A 19,530-nucleotide genomic window follows, 5' to 3' on the forward strand; every position below is an offset into this window, starting at 1 on the left:
AGGACTCTTGGGTTAATATTCCTTAAAGCCTCTTCATTTCAAAAGTTCTTTGGCTCATAAAATCGTTGGATCCACAGCTCCACTTGGATGACTAATAGACCTCTTAGTGTACAAAAGCGTGCCTAGAATCTCCTCCTAGGCTGTTTCCTTTAGATCAACCAGCATCGATCCTCCTCTTCCTCCTCCTCCTGCAGCAACCCTGGTCCCAGCCACCATTCCTCATCTCTTCTTTGGACTAGTGCAGTAGCTTCCCCACTGTCTCCCTGCCGCTGCCTGCTCAGACCTTCCCTGACCTGCATACAGTAGCTCCCCCGCCCCCAGATTCCTTCCTGCTCCCTTATCCCTCTTCAGTTTTCTACCTAGCCCTTCTCTCTCTCTCCCTCCCTCCCTCCCTCCCCCCTCACTCTCTCACACACACACCCCACTTTATTGTTGCCACTGTGTCCTCAAATCAGAATGAAGCTCTATAAGGATGAGGACTTTTCTTTTTTTCCTTCTACTTTGGTGCACTCCTGTAAGCTGTGTAACTAGATCATTGTTTTAGTCAGGTTTTTTGTTGCTGTAACCAGAAGACCACACAAGAATAATTTTTATTTTTTTCATGTTTTTTATGGGTGTGTTAGAGTTGTGCTTAATGATGGGATTTGTACATGTACATAGTCACATGCATGCAATATAACAATATAGTTTGGCTAATATCCCTCCTCCTGCCCCCTGATCCCTTGCCTCTACTCTGTCTTCCTTGGATTTTCAGGAGATCCCTGTCCTTTCACCTTTTTTCCCCCTTTTTCGTCTCTATCTTCCACACAAGAGAGAAAACCTATGACCCTTGACCTTCTGAGTTTGACTTATTTTGCTTAATATATAATGGTCTCAAGTTCCATCCATTTTCCTGGAAATGACATAATCTAAATTTTCTTTATGGCTGAGCAAAATTTGATTTTATCTATCTATCTATCTATCTATGGATATATAAAATTAAAACATATATGTACTTATAGATACACACATACATATACACATACACATCTCACATTTTCTTTATTTATTCATCTATTGATGGACACCTAGGCTGGTTCTGTAGTTTGGCTATTGTGAATTGTGCTGCTATAAACATGGGTATGCATGTATCACTGTAGTGTGATGACTTTAATTCTTTAGAATAAATATTGAGGAATTGGTATAGCAGGGTCATAACGGTGGTTCCATGCTCAACGTTTTGAGGAAGCTCCATGTTGATTTCCATAGTGTTATACTAATTTACAATCCCATCAACAGTATAAAATTGTTCCTTTTTCTCCACATCCTCTCCAGCATTTATTATTGTTTGTATTCTTGATAATTGCCATTCTGACTGGCGTGAGATGAAATCTTAGTGTAGTTTTGATTTGCATTTCCCTAATTGCTAATGATGTTGAACATTTTTCTCATATATTTGTATTTCTTCTTTTATAAAGTATCTGTTTGATGCATTTGTCCATTTATTAGTTGGATTATTCATGTTTTTTTGTGTTAAGTTTTTTGAGCTCTTTATATAATCTAGATATTAATCCTGTCAGAAGAGTAACTAGCAAAGATTTTCTAGCATTCTGTAGGTTCTCTCTTCACATTCTTAATTATTTCCTTTGCTGTGCAGAGCTTTTTAATCTGATGCCATCCCATTTATTAACTAATTCTTGGCATTATTTCCTGAGCTATTTAAAGGTTCTTTTGAGAAAGTTGTTGCCCCTGCCTAAAAGCTGGAGTGTTGATCCTATGTTTTCTTCTAGGAGTTGCTTAATTTCTAGATTAATTCTGAGGTCTTTGATCCATTTTGAGTTGAGTTTTGTGAAGGATGTGAGATAAGGGTCTAGTTTCATTCTTCTACATGTGGATAACCAGTTGTCTCAGCACCATTTACTAAAAAGACTGTCTTTTCTCCCGTGTATGTTTTTGGCACCTTTGTCAAGAATCAGATGACTGTATTGTGTGGGTTTTGTCTTTGTGTCTTCTGTACCATTGGTTTATGTGTCTGTTTTTTGATGCCAGTGCCATGCAGTTTTTGTTACTAAAGCTTTGTACTTTAATTTGAAGTCAGGTATTGTGATGCCTCCAGCTTTGCTTTTTTGGCTTAAAATTGCTTTGGCTGTTCTGGGTCTTTTATTCTTCCAAACTAATTTTAGGACTGTTTTTCCTAGTTCTGTAAAGAATTTCATTGATATTTTGATGGGGTAGAAGAACAGTTTTAAAGGAGGAAAAGTTTATTTGTTGTTCATGGTTTCAGAGGTCTCAGTCCCTAGATGGCAACTCCATTGCTCTTGGCCCAGGGTGATGCAGAACATCATGGTGGAAGAGTGTGGAGGAGGAAAGCAGCTCAGTACATAGCAACAAGGAAGTACAGAGAGCTCTGTTCACCAGAGACAAAATATATACCCCAAAGGCACGTCCCTAGTGACCCACCTTCTCCAGTCACACCCTACCTGCCCACACTACTGGATTAATGCACCGATTAGATTCAGGCTCCCATAATAATCATTTCACTCTAAAGTTTCTTGTATAGTCTTACACATGACCTTTTCAGGGACATCTCATATCTAACCATAACAGTCATATAATTCATGATCTTTGGAAACTCTTTGCTATCAGTCTGGGAATTACTGTTCACCTTCTTGTCACATTTTCCTTGATGCCAACTCTTATCTCAAGAGTCCCCTGACGCAGGGTGTCCTGATAGCCCCTATTGTCCCCTCCCCTTACCCCATCAGGCCCATCCTATCCTTTCTGTATTGCGAGTTATACATCCTGTGTGTCTCTATGAATTGATCCCGTAGATAGAATAATTGAGGACTTGGTCTTACACTTTTAACCTTTGCCCAGCACAGATCTAATATACATAGTTGTCCTTCAATGTCCACATGGAATTGGTTCCAGGCCCTGCCGCAGACACCAAAGCTACAGATGTTCAAGTCCCTTGAGTAAAATGGTCTAGTATTTGCATATACCCCATGCAGTCCTCCCATATACTGTTCGTTATTCTAGGTTACTTTTAGTACCTGCTACAATGTAAATGCTGTATAAATAGTCATTTTATTGTGTAGGGAAAATGATAAGAAGAAAAAGTCTACATGTTCAGTACAGTTACAGTGTTTTCTTTTCAAATCTTTTTTTTTTTTTTTTTTTTTTTTTGATCTGAGGTTGGTTGCATCTGCAGATGTGGAGCTCATAGGTATGGTGGGCTGGTTGTAATAGAAGATGTCCAGTAAATTCAGCATTCATTCATTTATTTACTGGCAAACATTTTAATGAATTGCTATTAAAAGATGTTTAAAATTCCAACCCAGAAATGTTCTGGGCCTTTGAAAACTGTGCCTTATGGCCCTGCAGTGGCCAGATGATGACTCGATATAGACAAGGACGGTGTGGATAGTTCAGGTTCTGGGCTGAAAATCTGGGAATGTGTCTGCTTCCAGAGTGGCCACGGTCCCCAGGGCATGAGGGGTGCACCTCTTTCTTTAAATTTCCCTCGAGGGTCAAAGCTGCTCTTTGAGATTTTAAAATACGGTGTGCGGTCCCAAAGTTGTCAGGTGGCTAGTTTATGGGTCCCGTCCTGGCTGTGATAACTCAGGCTAAGCTGGATAATAAACGAAAGTGGGACAGAGCTGCAGGATAAATATTGCTACAGGGCATCTCGAGCAGCACAAATCACAGGGAAAATATCTCCCAGCCTTTTCATTTCTCCTCTTCCTCCCTGGCCCTCTGGTAGCAGCCAGCAAAGCAAGATCCATCCATCACAGTGCCCCGCCCCAGCCCAGCCTCTGCTCTCAGGGCACTGCTGCTGCAGGCAGCCGTGCAGTGCTCCCGACGCAGGATTTGCTCTGTCTTCTCTCTCAGCTCTGGAGCCAGCCTCGGGAGTCAGCACGGACAGGGTCAGGCCTCCCCTCTGTGGCCATTCCTAGCTATGTGGCCATTCCTAGCTATGGACCACTGCCTGGCTTTGCTGACCTGTTTCTTTTAGAATGAGAGGGTATAAAAATTGGGGAGGTCCTTAGTCTGCCACAAGCATTCTGGTCACCTGGAGAACTTCAGAGCAGTCTGTGAGCCTGCCCTAGTGTGCAGAGTCCTCGTCATGGGAGTCTAACCTTGAGGGTCTTCACTTGCCTTCTGCGGCCCTTGCTTGCGGCTTCCTGCTGCCCACTTCTGTTGAGAATCACTGTCTAGAGATGAAGATTGGGAGACGGGCTTGAGTTAGCAGTTAGACGGGCCAGTTGTGTGACTGTGACCCACTCTTGTACCAGATCCATCAGCGCTGTCACTTAGGAAGGTGTTATTCAGCTTGGGAAGCATGCTTGCTTTGTGATCAGTGTCAGCTTTAGGTATTGATTGAGCCTGTGGGGAATACGAAGCTGTCTCAGGCATGTAGCCATGGAAAGGTAACTAACTGCACGAGGCAGGCGCATCTATTAAAGGAAGAGGATGATCTCTGTGAGAGGTGTTACCACCCTGCTTGGGCCCTCCCTGCCTCCAGGAACGTAGGAGGCATTCTCTGCTGTTCCTCTTGACCCCCACGTTCAGATTCTGTTGTCCCACCTCCATGTCACCTCTAGATCCTGCCTTCCCAGTTCAGGTACTCGCTGTTACAAGAGCTTCTTAACGGGGCCTGTGCTGTCCTACGGAGCAGTTGTGCTCACTGACCTGGTTATCCTAACTAGTCCTTTGCCGTCCTATGAAGTGGCCGTGCTCACTGACCTGATTACTGTGCTTGGTGTGCGGAGGACCCTCGCTTTGCTCGGTGGATAAGCCCAGCTGTTCCTTGTTGCCTTGGGGGAAGCCAAGACTCCCTGTGTCTGCAGCCCTGCCCTCTGGCCTCACAAGCTGACTGTGACAGCCATGCTGCCCTTCTTGTGCTTTTGTGAGTCTGCCACCCACTTCTGGTCCGTGCCTTGCCCGTGCCACTTGCTCTCCCTGGGGTGCTCTTTCTTCTCGGTGCCAGGTAGACTGCCCCTCACCATGGTCCAGCAAGGTGCCTCCCAGCTGGAAGGAGCCACTTCCTCTGTGCCCTTCCTGGTATCGTGGAGGGTTGCACATCTTGAGCTGTTTAAAGAGTTTGTTAAATTTTTTGTTTGTTTGAAATCTCCCTCCTGCCCTTTTTCCTTCTTACCATACCCTGTCCCCTTTCCTTCTTAAATTATAAGCTGCTTGAAAACAGGGACCAATTATGTCTTAAATTGAGTCCATATGCCAAGTACAGCGCCTGGCAGGTCTCTGCCTGATAAATGTTGAGTGAGTGGAGCATAGTGGGAAGCACATGGACCAGGACAGCAGGAAACTGGGTTTTCCTATTTGTCTTGTTACTTACTACCTGGCTGGATGACCGTGGTTGTTTCCCCCTCTGGAACCTCATTTCCCCCTCATTTGTACCGAGGGTGTATGCCTGACTGACTTCTAGGTTGCCTTCCGTCAGGGAGGAGGAGGCCCCCGATGCTGTGCTGGGCACAGGTCTTCGTGTCACAGGCCCAGCACATGGTTGCTCAGCATGGTTTTCATGGGTATGACCAAGATTCAGGGAACCTCCTGTTCTGGTGGCATCGGGTGGCTGCCTTCTTGTCTTTCCCTCCTGGTTTTTGGAGGAGGTGGCTAGGAGGACTGGCAGTAAAAACCAGCTTTGGGCCTTGTGTGATGTGAAGCCTTTGACATCTACTGTGCTCTGTAAATATGGCCACTGCCAGTGAAGCTGGGGACAGCATGTGTGATAGACTGGTTTGAGGGACCTAGGAGCAGGGGAAGCCTCTCTCCGAGGGGTGATGCCAGAATTGGAGGAACACGAGATCAATGAATCTTTTCTGGCCTTGGAGGCCTCAGGGTGTCTGGGCTTCTGGCCGTCCAGAAGGGTGAGACAGAGAGACAGAAGGAATGGGAGGTTGACACCCAGGCGGGTGCCTGGCAGACTGGGATGGCCCTCAGAGCTGGAGAGTGGCTGCCTTGGAGAAGGTGTGAGACCCAGAGCCAGTGCATGCTGGGAAGGTCAGAGCCTGCACGTGGAAAGACAGACTGCTCGACCTTTCTGTCTCTCTGGGCTCATTCCCCTAAGTACTTAAGAGAACCACATTGAAAGACCCAACCTATCTGGCTGAGCTCAGCACATCACAGAAGCCCAGAGAGAACTGCACTTTTCAGCAGGTCGGAGCCTCTAGTGAGAGGGCCCAGCACTGGGGAAGAGCCCCTCTCACAATGGACTCTCCCTGGTGCAGAAACACCCAGTATCTCTGGTGTCTGGCTTTGCAGCCTCAGTTTCTCCCACTGTGCCCCACCTCCATGGCTGCGTGTGGGACCAGCACTGCAGCGTTGCAGCGAGTTGCTTTATAAATAGAAAGATACTTAACACCGACCCTGGACTCAAGCAGAGAGGGTGGCTCTGGGCAGCAGTGTTTTAAAATGAGCATTGATTTCTGGGGATCTGCACGCTGCATATTAAACAGACCCATGCTGGCACCCAGGCACTGCTTAGACTTGCATCCTGCTCCTTTCCCCTTTCTGGAATGTATGCTACCCATCTGATCCTTGGAGGGTCGGAAGAACCTCGGGATGGGGGTTTGTCCCAGCCTTGAACTCTGTGGGCATTCACTGCCTGGAGAGCTTCTCACACGCACCTGTTTGTCCAATTACTTATTCATTCCTGTATCACCTGCTGTGATTCAGGCACTGTTCTAGGTTCTGGAATTCACAGATGAAGAACAACCACCCCCATTCCTCTCTGCTCTCCAGTCTCAGCATCAAGACTCACAGCAATATACAATGAGAGTCTTAATATGGAGAGCTTTGAAAGTGTAGGAGAGAATGTTTAATTTTGCCTGGATTGGGGAAAAAAGAGACTTCCCAGAGAACTAAGAGTGCCCCAGAGCAGGGCATACATTCCTTCCAGGAAACAGAATGTGCAAAGACATGAGGAAGTGTATCCTTCCTGCCTACTGCAAGCAGCTGGTGTGAACCAGGCATCTCATTGCTGTTACCTGAGTTAAGTACACCAGGGGATTGTAATGTCCACAAACCATGCCTGCCCTCTTCTGCTGGCCTCCTGCGAGGGTGCCCAATCAACACCTGTAGATTGATTGAAATATTTTGTTTCTTGATCCAAGCACAATAAAAGGTTAAGAGAATAAGTAGTTGAGGGCTGGGGATATGGCTCTGTGGTAGAGTGTTTGCCTAGCGTGCATAAGGTCCTGGGTTCAGTTCCCAGAACTACATACACACATACAAAGAATAAGCAATTGAGTAACTTCACTATCACTAAGCCATGTTTTTCACTTGGTGGCTTGGACTCTTGGTCACAGTAGAGAAGCTATCACTTTTCTAGAGAAAAATCCCAAGAAAAGCTTGTCTTTACATCCCCCTGCCACCCTGCACTCCACCACCTGACTGAGAATTGTATCCATTGGGCCTGCAGAGCTCCCACCACACACCAGACTTTTGCTTGAAACTGGAGCCGTCGAAGTGCTTTGGCAGGAAGTGAAATGAACAGAACTGAATGTTGGAAAGATAACCAGCATTTGCATGAAGAGGACCTGGACGGAAAGGGCCAGATGAGGGAGATGGGGAGGTCCCTTAGGAACACCAAGAAGAGGTGCAGACCCGAGGAGATGGGCCACACTCTTTCCAGCACTGGGGAACCTTGTTTAATTAAAAAAAAAAAAATTAAAACTAACCTGATGAGTAAACAATGAAGGTTCAGTTATTTTAGTCTGTAATGTCCTTGACTTTCAGCATTCCCATGGTTTTCACAACTAAGAAGAAAAGGGGTAAAATCCCTCATCACAGAAAGGATTCAAAGGGAGCCCCCTCCCTGGTTGGTGTGGTGGGCCAGAGGACAGGTGGGTGATGCAGAATGTGGAGTTGGAACATGGTGGCGCTGGTCAGGCGGGGCCATGCCGGCCCCTCCCTCTGTGCTCTTCTTACCTCTGTCCTTCTGATCTTTTCTCCTGACCTTTTCCCCATCCTTCCCTGGCTGTTTCTCCCTTCTCCCTACAGTGCTTAGCATAATATTTGTTGCCTGTTTTCTCTCCATTTGCGTTTCTGTCTTTAGCTGTGGCTGGTCACCCTTAGAGATAGAGGTCTATGTCACTAACCCTGTGCCTGACATTTAGGAGACACTCCCTTAACTCTGGTTCTTTTCTTCCCTTCCCCGAGTTTAGTTGTATTTCTCACAAAGAATTGGAAGGATGGGGGTGTAGAAACGGTGACATTTAGAAAGCCGTGTGTCCAGGCCGGGCATGATAGCACATGCCTATAATCCCAGCTACTCAGGAGAAGGAAGCAGGAGGATGGCGAGTTGAAGCCAACCTCAGCAATTTAGTGAGGTGCTAAGCAACTCAGTGAGACCCTGTCTCTAAATAAAATACAAAGTAGGGCTGGGGATGGTGCTCAGTGATCGAGTGCCCCTGAGTTTAATTCCCAGTATCACTATACACACATAAAAGAAAGCCATGTGTCCAGGTTGAGGGTGCAGGTGGGACTCCAGCTTCTCACACTTCCTCTTGGCCATTGTGTTTGGAGGGTGGGTTTAGCCAATGGGAGGGGCAGGCAAGCCTTCTTGACATGTCTGTATGTCTGCCGCAGGGGACCTGATGGACAACGTTGGAGATGCCCTATGGCTCCCGCCCGCTGTCCCCCTTTGTCTCCACCACACAGAAGGATCTGGTTGCTTATCCTCTGATGTGGTTTCTCCTGGGAGAGCAGAGGAATGAGAGTTATTCAGTAGCTTTTTATGAAGAGGAATGCATGATTTGAACAATGCTGGGCCCAGGATGCCCTGGATTCCTCCGATGACGCTGGCATTAGACAGGAACTAGCAGGAGCTGGAAATAGGCCACGAGGCCTGGGGGAGATCTGATTGTTTGTGGCAACCCCACAGCCATCATCCCATCTCATCCTGGAACCATGGATGCCGCAGACAGGAAGGCACCTCCCAAAGTCATCTAGGAAGGAAGGGACCATGAGCAGCCATGCAGGGCACATTACATACCCTGACACCCAGCCTGGCGCTGACTCCAGGTGGGGTGGGCTTAACTGGCCCAGGGGGGTAGCTAGCACCTGCTTGGGTCAACTGTTCTGTCTTTAACAGCTCCATTCTGCAGGCTTCCTGTTGCATTTTGAGCCCATTCCTCTCATTCTGCCCGGAATGAAACAGGAGATGGGGCCTCATGTTCCCTGCACAGTCTTTAGATGCATGAGGGCACGATGTTTCCCTTCTGTTTTGAAGAAACCAGTGGAAGGTGGTGTCTACTACAGACACATGAGACAAGCAACTGAGTAGAATTTGTCATGGGTAAAATACTGGCTCAATTAAAAATTGGTTTTCTCTAATTTAATAGATTACTTAGGGTATAGTTCTATACCAAGCTAACTTCATGCATTTTTTTTAAAACAATTTTGATTTGTTCCAGCAATCATGTAATGAATACACAAATAAAAAGTCTATGTTATATATTGCACATTCAAGATTTTGGGCACTGTTCTCCCCATTTTGCAGGCAAGTACCTTAAGTCCAAATTCCTAGCCAGAGTTCTGCCCAGTGGATGATGTCATCAGATCAAATGCCGAGGGACACATTTCCAAACTGACAAGACTCAATTTGTCTCTTCTCATGATACACGTAACTTTTTGGCATCCATTAAGCACATTTCCGTCTTGAAGAGTGAATCCAAGTATATTTCCTGCAGCTGGGTAAACCTTCCTGGCCAGGTGTGGTCTCCTATAGAAAGTAACCAGCTTTAAATTTCATGCCTCAAAAGTGCATATTCTCATGGGCGCAGTTAGACTCTGTAGGCTGTCACGTCCCTTTTAAAGACCTGGGGGCTTGTTTGTTAAACTTCATGATAACATGTATATGCACACACAGCTACACCTGAGAAAATGTCTCATGGATGATGCATATCTCTTTATTGTGTGAGTAAGTTGAATTTTTTTTTTTGTTTGTTTAATCTTCGCTTCTTCCTTCCCTCCCTCTGTGCAAACCACTTCAGTACCAGTAGCCTATGGGCATAGACCAGGCTGTGGTTGGGGGCCACAGTTTGTTCATGGGGCACTATGAAATGCCCAGGGGAATTGGGCTTGCCATAAATCCAAATGCTTTCATTTGTTCTTTTAAAAAATACACTGCTGACCCAACTAATTTCATAACCTACGATTGGGTCACAACCTGTGGTTTGAAAAGCATCCATTTGGGAGTTGCTACAGATTAAAGCAAATGGAAACAATTAACAGATGAATTCAGTTGGGTCATAGTCACACTGACATCTATTATAACTCAGACTCTTTATTTCTTGAAATTGGATTTTCCCCTTCTTTATTGTCATTGATACCTCCAAAGGAAGTACCAATCAACCCGGAAGCTTGGATTTCATGCGTCCTTTATTGGGACCCTTTAAGTATCTTTACGTGCTCCTTCTAAAATGAACTTTTACTTAGGTTAACAGAGGACTACTTTTCATAATAAATATAAACAGAGCCCTGATTTGTGAATTTGCTGAATTATTCAACAATATTCATTGAGTGGTTTTAGGGTTTAGTAAATTAACAAATTGAATAAATTAGCAAATTCATGACCAAGAGCTGGAGATTCAGAGATGCCATGTCCTGCTCAAGGAGCTCCCTTTGAAAAGGGATCAAAAGGTACACAAAGGGAATGCAGTGTGAGAAGCGCTGTGGCGGGGGCACTGCAAGGCTAACCAGAAGGAAGTCAGGAGGGAGGAACCAAAAGAGGAGGAGGTGAGGATTGAGTTGGGTCTTGCAGGATGCACAGGAGCTTAGTGGAAATGCCTGCCAGGTTGTGGGGAAAATACTTTTGTATTCTTTAAAATAATGTGGAATAAAACCAGTAAGATTTTTAAGTTGAAACAATATAAGACCAACTTTATTTTAAAAAGATGATTGCAAGTACAAATATATGGTAGAAGGTGTTCAGAAAGTGAGAGGGATTGTGGGGAGAGCAGGAAAGAGGTTTTGTAATAGTCCAAAGGAGATAGGTTGAGGACCCGGCCAAGGAAATGGCATTATGGAGAGGGTGATAGATGGACTCTAGGCATGGAGACTTGCTCAGATCTGTGGGGCAAAACGGAGTCTGGGAATAGAAGGAGGCTGGAAAATCTCTCTAGGTTTCTAGTTTAAGTGACCACATTAGTGGTCATGCTATTAACAGAGTAGAAAACACTGGAGGAGAAATGGGAAGGGAAGAAAAGGAATTTAGATTGAGATCTGTTGGGGGGCATTTCTTTTGAACATCTGGTTAGAGGTGTCCCAAGTTCTTTGGCTTTTAAACAGAAGGCCTAGGGCAGGGCTTCCAGAATGACAGAGCAGGTCTCTTCCCAGCTTGGTGACATGCTGAGCCTGCCTGGCCTAAGATAAGTTACTGGAACTTTCCTTTCTTTCATCTGTGCAATCGGGAAGGCATGTCTTTCTTACAGGGTCTTTATGAGGACTGAAGAGAATAGATATTAAGATGCTAGGGTTTTACAGAATTAGTATTAGTCTTTTGGGCTGAAGGGGAGGGGCCCAGGGCTCAAATCTCAGTTCTGCCACAAAATTGCATGTGTCCTTGGGCATCTTACTTTGATACTCTGGACCTCAGTTTCCTCATTTGGCTAAGGAGGGCATTTAAATTTGCATTTCAGCACAAAATTTCTGTGATCCTCTGAACGTTGAGAGAAAGAATTTACCAAAACATTAGACACTAGAATCAGATCTTTAAACACAAATGCATAGTAATAATGAAGCAAAACTATCAAGTTGAATGGTAATGGGGCAAATGTTTATAGTTCCACTCATTATGATAGTCCTACACATAGGATTAGAAAACTGCAGAAACATCCAAAGGAGAGCTATGACTTAAGATGGCTCAGACTTAAGGATGCAAGAGACCCTGGTGGTTCTGGCTGCTCTGGGTCTGTGTCTGCCAACACGGTCTGGTGCATGGTGAAGGGATTCAGAGATGGAGACACAGCGTCCAGACCAAGAGATGTTACAGCCTGTTGCCTTTTGCAGTTTTAGATTCCCTGAAATAGAGTGTTCAGCTCATTCATTGACTACTTGGTCACCAGGTGTGTCTGTGCACCTCTAGTATACTGGATGTTCTGGTGGGTGCTGGGTGCTACATAGGTCACATGAAGGGGTTCAGGCCATGTATTTTAGGGAGAGCATTGACAGACTGGGAAAGGCAAGGAGGGGAGTGGGCAGGGTGGCAGAGGATCTGTAGCTGCGTGTGAGTATCCATGGAGAGAAGTGTGAATGTTTGCTTGGGGAGGAGCGAATGCTGGGACACGTGATGCTATCTCCTTCTGTGTGAGAGGCTGGCACCTGGGAGAGGAATCAGGCCTCTGTTTTACAGCTCCGGAAGGAAGAACTAATTCCATTAGCCAGGATCATGATGACGATGATAATTAAAAGAAATATTCTGTACTATTTATTAAGTGTACTGTATGCCAGGTACTGAATCAGGCACTGTATGCATGTAGATCATAAACTGTATGCTGTTGGGTGTTTATTGTAGTCATAATTCAGATGGAGAAACTGAGGTGCACAGAAGTTAACACATCAAGGGGAAGAGCTGGGAGTTGCATGCTGCTGTGGGTGATTGGACCCACGTCTTCCCCCTCCGTGTCACTAAGGTGGAAAGTAGAGACAGGCAGGTGGGGTCTCAAGAAGGAAGAGCCTTGTGCTACAGAGTATAATTGTTACTCTTGCAGCTACTACTCAGAGGATTTCTGCAGAGGGGAGGAGATGGGACATAAGTAGCTGAATGAGCTCATTTCATCCTAGGATGGTCCAGTAGGGAGGCAGGTTTTGTGCCCAGTTTGCAGATGGGGAAACTGAAGCTCCAGAGGTTCAGTGCCCAAAGTTACATCATTCCTAAGAAACAACAGAACTGGGACCCAAACTCGCTTCTTCTGACCACATCTCCTGTACCCCGTCCCTCCCTCTGTCCTGCACCCCTCCCCCTGTCCTGCACTGTCTCTCTGCCCCTAGCAGTTTGCTTTGGTCTTTCTCCCAGATTCTTTCCACCTGCTGCTGAATTTGTCAGGCTTTCTTTGATGTCGCATGGGTGACTGAGCTCAAGATAAGCCACAGCCAGAAGCCAGGCCGACTGAGGGATGTTGCCATAGTTGGTGCGAGTGCCTCTGTGTGTGTGTGTGTGTGTGTGTGTGTGTGTGTGTGTATTTGTGTGCTGGAACCTTTGTGTCTTGGAGGGCCAAGAGGGGGCTTAGAAGTCTTTGGGGGGTCTGTGTGAGATGTGGGGTAGACTGAACTTTCTGTCCTGAGGAACAGAGGTCCTTGCTCCCTGATCTCCCAACCCTTCCTGCCAGGCAGAAAGGGGCTCTGCACCCCTTTCTGAAGGAGGGCTTGGGGGCAGATTAGGGAAGTTGATGACTCAAGTAATTCATCCAGATCAGACAGACTTTCAGCTTGGGAGATGCTTTGCTGATGGAAACTGCTTGTTTACTCTTCCTGGTTCCTGATACAGACTTGGTGGGCTGGGGCACAAGAGCTGTGGTGCACCCCCAGGCTTCCTGTGGTCCGTGGCCCTCTGAGCCACAGTCTTGTTCTCTGCCTTGTGCGAATAAGTCTCTTCTTTTCTATTACTTTTCTGCTCCCCACTATTCTTTTTATTTACGCTAGTTACCACCAGAATGGTTGGCTATGCTAGATTTCTCCACCCATCCCTCTCTCCCTCCCTCTGTTTATCCCTCCATCCCTCCCTCTATTCATCCATCTATCCCTCCATCTTTCCATCCCTCCCTCTATCCATCTATCCATCCATCCATCCACCCACTCGCCCACCTGCCCAACCATCCATTCAGCAGTGCTCACTGAGTAACTGGCACCTGACTAGGATGTGGTAGGTTCTAAAGGAGATTTTTGACGAGTGAGCACCCTTTTTCTTTACAGCTGACGGTCCATTTGCAAAGACAAATGGTGTCTACTCAAACAGTGTCCAGGCTGAGTCAGTGTGACAGAGGACAGTGAGGGGGAGAGCAGGAAGGAGGTGTGCTGGGCTGTGAGGAGGTGGGGATCTGTAACTGGGCCATCAGCCCGAGGAGCCTCCATGCCAAGGGAAGGCAAGCTAATTTGAAGCCTAGAATTGGGACAGGCTGGTGGGGAGCTGAGTGTGAAGCCACGTAGCTCTCCCCGAGGCTCGGCCAGCCAGACAGGAGCGGAGGCAGAAACAGAATGGAGAGACAGGTCAGAGCAGCCGGACTGGAGACAGACGATCTCTGAGAGGCTGAAAGCTGTCTGGGGGCTGATGGCAAGAACGTGTGGGGACCCCAGCTTTCCGGGGTTAGAGGGTGCACAACCTAATCAAAGGCAGAACCCTGCAGTGCTGCACTCAGGATCTGCATGAGAGGGAGAGACCACAGTGGCCAAGTGGCCAGAGAAGGCTTCTGGGAGGGTGGGGGCCCCTTGGTGCCCTGAAGAACATCACCTTTGGAGTGATGTCACCCTTTTGTTCTTCTCTTCCTTCCCTTTCTCTACCTACATCTCTATCTGTGAGCGAGCCTTGGGCTGAGCAGAGTGACTTTGGCAAATATGTCCCTTCTCTAGACAGGGTGGGGGTTTGGGCCAGGATCATCTGCCCAGCTGGTGTGATTTCAGACTAATGACAGGGTCACTTTGGTAACTGTTTGCAAATACATCTTCAGAAGATGAACTGAAGGGTGGCAATAAGAACCTTCTGCCTAAGAGACTGTGGTTGTGGCAGGCTTGCTGGAGTGGAGGGACATTAGCTGCTAATTGGGTAGTGAAGGAAGAGCCAGTTAGATCAGTCAGCAGCCTTCTAAGCGGTGGCCCTCAACAACATATATTTTTCTATAAATGCAGGATGTTGTCATTGCCTTTGCAACAAAGGCTCAGAGGAGTGTCTGGATTGATTGAAGCCAAAGAAAGAAAGGAAGAAGTGCACCAAAGGATCTCTGAAGGCCCTTAGCTTCTGGGATCCTCTTTCCAACAGGAAAATCCAAGAATTATACCTCCTGGTAGTGGATCTATTTCTTTAAGGTGTGGGTGGCTGCTTCTGTTTTGAACTAGATGGGTAGCAAGGAGAGAGGTCTCAAGTTCCCTAATTATAGCACCTCTGGCTCTCCTTTTTCCTTACTCAAAGCTGATATTGCTTAAACGGGGCAATTAGAGCTGCGGGATGCTGCCTGTCTTCCCAGGTGTGTGTCCTGGGTGGTTTTGCTGATGTCCTGCAGCATGAGGTTGGGAGTAGAAGTAGCTAGACTCATAGTTCCTGTCCTTTGCATCCTTTCTCAAGCAAGCTCCTGGTTGCTCGGATGTCCCATGGTGAAAAGGTGGTTTGGAACAGGGCCGCCATATTGCACAACTTTAGGGGGCTCAGTTCAAGGAAAGTACAGAATAACTTTCTTACTGGAGTTGTCCTGTAGTAGATCTCCATGGATGGCAGGATTTTGTTATTAAGTTCTGTTGGTTTCTTGGTTCTGTGGTCTTTATTTTCAGTTTTGGGTTTAGTGATGCAGTAGAAATGTAGATGATGATAATTTTTTTTTTTGTAGATGATGATAATGATCACAGTAATAAAGAGTAGGTTACCTCTAGTCCACTTTTGTCATAGTTGATTTCTGTGCATTTAGAAACAGTCACATAATCAACAAGTCTTTGCTGAGTGTGGCTGTGTACCTAGCACAGTCCACAGTCCTGGAGGGCAGAGAGGAGTGGGCAGGGGTTCCATGGAGAAGCCATTCTCAGATAACAGCTACTTAACTCCTCTCTTTAGCCTGCACTTATGTTGTCTCTCATGTTGTTAGGACCTGGAAGATGGGTTCTGAGCTAGCTCTTGCTTTGTTGGAATTTCTAGGGGTTGGCAGGGTGGGGCTAGGAGTCATTTTGCTGTAGAGATTCAGGGGGTCACTTTCAGAAATGGAATCTGGGCGTGCCCAATGAAGCTCCTGACTCACTTTCCCCATGGCCTGGAAGTTTGAGGGTGTGGATTGGGAGTTTCCAGTCCCTGCAGAGAAGGGCTGGTGTTAAGGGGATGACCAGTCTCCGCCTCTGGGAGCTCCCCAGGTCAGCACTCCTTACTGAGTTAGTGTCTCTACCTCCTCCTGGGCCGCCAGCCCGCTGTGGCTACGTGCTACAGCTGGCCCATGGAGCTTAAAATAGCAGTGTGAGCTGGCTGTTGTGCATGTGGGGAGCCCATCTGAGGCATTATGGGGCAACCACCCGGTGATGGGGCTCTGCTGACACTAACCACTGGAGTGGACAGCATTTTCTTCTAGACGAAGAGCTGGGGTTTGAGGAATCCATGTGGTCGGGGGTTCAGGTGTGGCTGGTGCCTTTACGACATCTTTTAGGGGAATGCTTTGGACCTGACCTCAGAGCCTTCTACTGTAGAGCTCAGAGGGCTTTGGACTTGGAGTCCTGTTTGGCCTCTGACTTGGCCCTTGGTACTGCCCAGGGTTAGCTATGTGGGGGTCCCATTACAGTCTAAATGAAGAGAGAAAATGAAGTGCAGAGTTGGGATGCTGGTGCAGCTGTGCCAGATCACAGGTGGCAGGGCAGGCCCAGAACACAGGCACCTGGAGTCCCAGCTAGGTCGGCACTAACCACTGGACTCCCTCATGCCCCAGCTGCCTGCTCCTGGGAAGCCAACATGGCTTTGGCAGAGATCAGCTCCAGGCACTCATCAGTCATTCAAAAATATCTATTGAGCACCGACCATGTGTAAAGCTCTGATCTTGGCCACAGGAAAACAGCAATGAGAGAAGTCGATCAAAATCCCTGTCCTCATAAAGCTCACTTCTCATGGGTGGAGACATCATAAACAATCAATGTAATGAAAACATAAATTATATTGTATATTGGAAATATGAGCTATGGAAAAAACAATTTTAAACAATCTGGTCAGGGAAGGCCTCATTGAGATGACATTTGAGCGAAGGCTTAAAGGAGGAGAGAGTTGGCAATGCAGAGATGTAGTGGAAGAATGTTCCAAGAAGAGGGAACAGCCAAAGTAAAGGCTCTAGTGTAAGAAACAGCATGGAGGATGACGTGGCTGGAGTGGAGAGAGTGAGTGGGTCTGGTATGTATGTGTAAATTGTGCCAATTCTTTTTTTTTCTTTTCTGATACCAGAGATTGAACCCTAGATTGAACCACTGAGCCACATCCCAGTCCATTTTAAATATTTTTATTTAGAGACCAGGTCTGGCAAAGTTGCGTACTGTCTTGCTACATTGTTAAAGCTGGCTTTGAATTTGTAGTCCTCCTGCCTCAGCCTCCAGAGGCTTTGGGATTACAATGCCACTGCATCCAGCTAGCTTGTGCAAATTTTTATAAGGACTTTTCTTTCACTCTGAGAGGGATGGGAAACATTAGAGGATTTTGTGCAGAGCAGGAGCCTGGTGTGACTCCTGTGATGGGATCACTGCAGTACAGGAGCTAGTTTCAGTTACCTTTCTCTGGTTATTAGGCTTCCCACGAGGAGATACCAGGGGACCAGATAAAGGCTGTCACATTCTTTTCCCCCTGTGCTTGGTCCAGCCTTCATTGCTATTCCTCAAACCTTAAACACTGAAACTTTTACTGCTGGAGAAGAGGGGACAGAGTGGTGCTGGGTTGACTCTCAGTTTCTTTTGGAGGCAAGAGATGGGTTTGGGACTGGAGTTGTAACTCAGTGGTAGAATGCTTGCCTAGCAAGTGTGAGGCACTGGGGTTCGATTCTCAGCCTCACATATAAATAAATAAATGTCTATCAACAACTAAAAATATATTTTTAGAAATTATTATTAGAAAAAAAAAAAAAGAGATGGGTTTGTTACAGTGGTTTGCTGGAGTCTACTTGAACAGCCTCTTGAGAGCCTATTAGTAAATAATTGGAGAATTGGCCAGCTGGCTGTTAAGCCATCAGCAGCTTGAAATTGGCCATGGTGGGAGTATTTACACTGTGGCCATTGGCAAGCACTACAAATCGGGGCTTCCCCCGGACAGCTGGTGGTTAAACATTTACCAGCCCTCTGCTAATGTGTCTCTTTCATACCTGGTGATGGCAATGATTCTGGAGGGTAGGGCCTCTGTTTCCTCTCATTTTGCGATCATGTTATATGAAGTTAGAAGGAGCCTAGGGACGACATTGGATAGGTGGTGAAGAAGGTTGGTGTTGGATGGCAGTGGGCCACTTGTCTATCTTTCAGGATTGACAGGGCTTCAGTCTCATGGTGGGACTGAATTCCCTTGTTGTCCTGACTGGGTAATTCTAATGCATAATCTCTCTCTCTCTGCAAGATGGGTATGTGTGTCTCAGTAGGGATCAGCTTCATACATAAAAGCAGGGTACAGCTCTAGTCTCAGATAAAGCTAAGTGTAGGGAATGATCTCTGTTTTGAAAGTCTGGAGAGGTAGATTCCAGGTCCAGCCTGAATCAGCCCTCTTCTCTCTTGGGCTTCTGGTTCTCATTTGTAAACTGGGATACCTTCCCTGCTTACCTTGTAGGTTGTGGTGAGAATCAGATGTGATCATAAGCCTGAAGACCCCTTGGAAAAAGCTAAAGGAGTCACCAGGAACATGTCTTTGCTCACTCAGGACTCCTCTGCCTACCTCTTGGTAGGATACTGTGCAAGCCTAACCCCTACCCCACCTTCTCCAAGCAGCCTTCCCCAAAGGCCAGACCTCTGAGCACTCACAATCTGTACCACACCCAGGTGCACTTGAACTGCTGCTCATTCATCTTGTTGTTGTTCCCCAAATGCAGATGGAGCAGATTGTTCCTTGGTAACATCCACTGTGGCGAACCAAGACAGGGCTCAGAGCGGGTACTAAGGAGCACCACAGTCATCCATTAGTCAGTGTGGGTGTCCTTTGTTTGAACACCTATGAATGTACTGGCTGGCTGGAGTGTGTGTGTGCGTATGGAAGGTTCCAAGGATAATACCTTGCATTTGATAGAGTCGCTCCACAGACATTGTCTTACTGGCCCTCACTATCACACCTAATGCCATTTTGCAGATGAGGAAATGGAAGTGTGCTCATTCATTCATTCATTCAGCACTAGTGTCCTCTGCTCAGAGAGCTGTAAGTTTCCTTCCCAGGTAACACAGCTGGAGTGGGGCTCCCAGCTCTTCATTCTGCCTGGATCTTGCAGTCTGGGTGCATTTGCCTTGTGCTCACTCCTTTAAGATGCAAATGGGGTAGGGAGGTGGACTCTGCATTTTTGGAAGGATGGAGGCCAGGCCAGGGTGCTGCTCTGCCTCAGGCCTTGGAGGTGTAGGAAGGGAGGAGGAAGCTCAGTGCTTGCTTGTGCTTTGTCTGACCCACTGTGGCTGCAGGCTGGCATTTCCTCTGGCAGCAGTGTGGGGGAGGGGGAGGAACAAGTGTGCCTGACACCCAGCCAGGCTGGAATATGGAAGCACCTTTTGGGGTCTGAGTATCCAAGGCCACCCAGACATGCTGGGCCTCACAGAGTCCAGCCATATTCTCTGAACTTCAGGCTGGATCTGGGTTGCCCTGTGGTTTTGGTAGATGGATGAATCTGGTAGGTGACCCTAGAGAGGGAC

The 19,530-nt window shown here is 46.8% G+C and overlaps 1 protein-coding gene and 1 non-coding gene across 5 annotated transcripts in view; one reads left to right on the top strand and one right to left on the bottom strand.

Annotated features, from left to right (window-relative positions):
* The window catches only part of Tspan9 (tetraspanin 9), a 198,098-nt gene that overhangs the window by 84,646 nt on the left and 93,922 nt on the right, over positions 1–19,530 (top strand). The window lies entirely within an intron of this gene.
* On the bottom strand, positions 9,976–10,106 carry LOC143398720 (small nucleolar RNA SNORA42/SNORA80 family). The gene has a single exon (XR_013091319.1). It is a non-coding gene; the product is annotated as a small nucleolar RNA SNORA42/SNORA80 family (small nucleolar RNA).

Source organism: Callospermophilus lateralis, chromosome 4, assembly GCF_048772815.1.
Source record: "Callospermophilus lateralis isolate mCalLat2 chromosome 4, mCalLat2.hap1, whole genome shotgun sequence".
NCBI lineage: Eukaryota > Metazoa > Chordata > Mammalia > Rodentia > Sciuridae > Callospermophilus > Callospermophilus lateralis.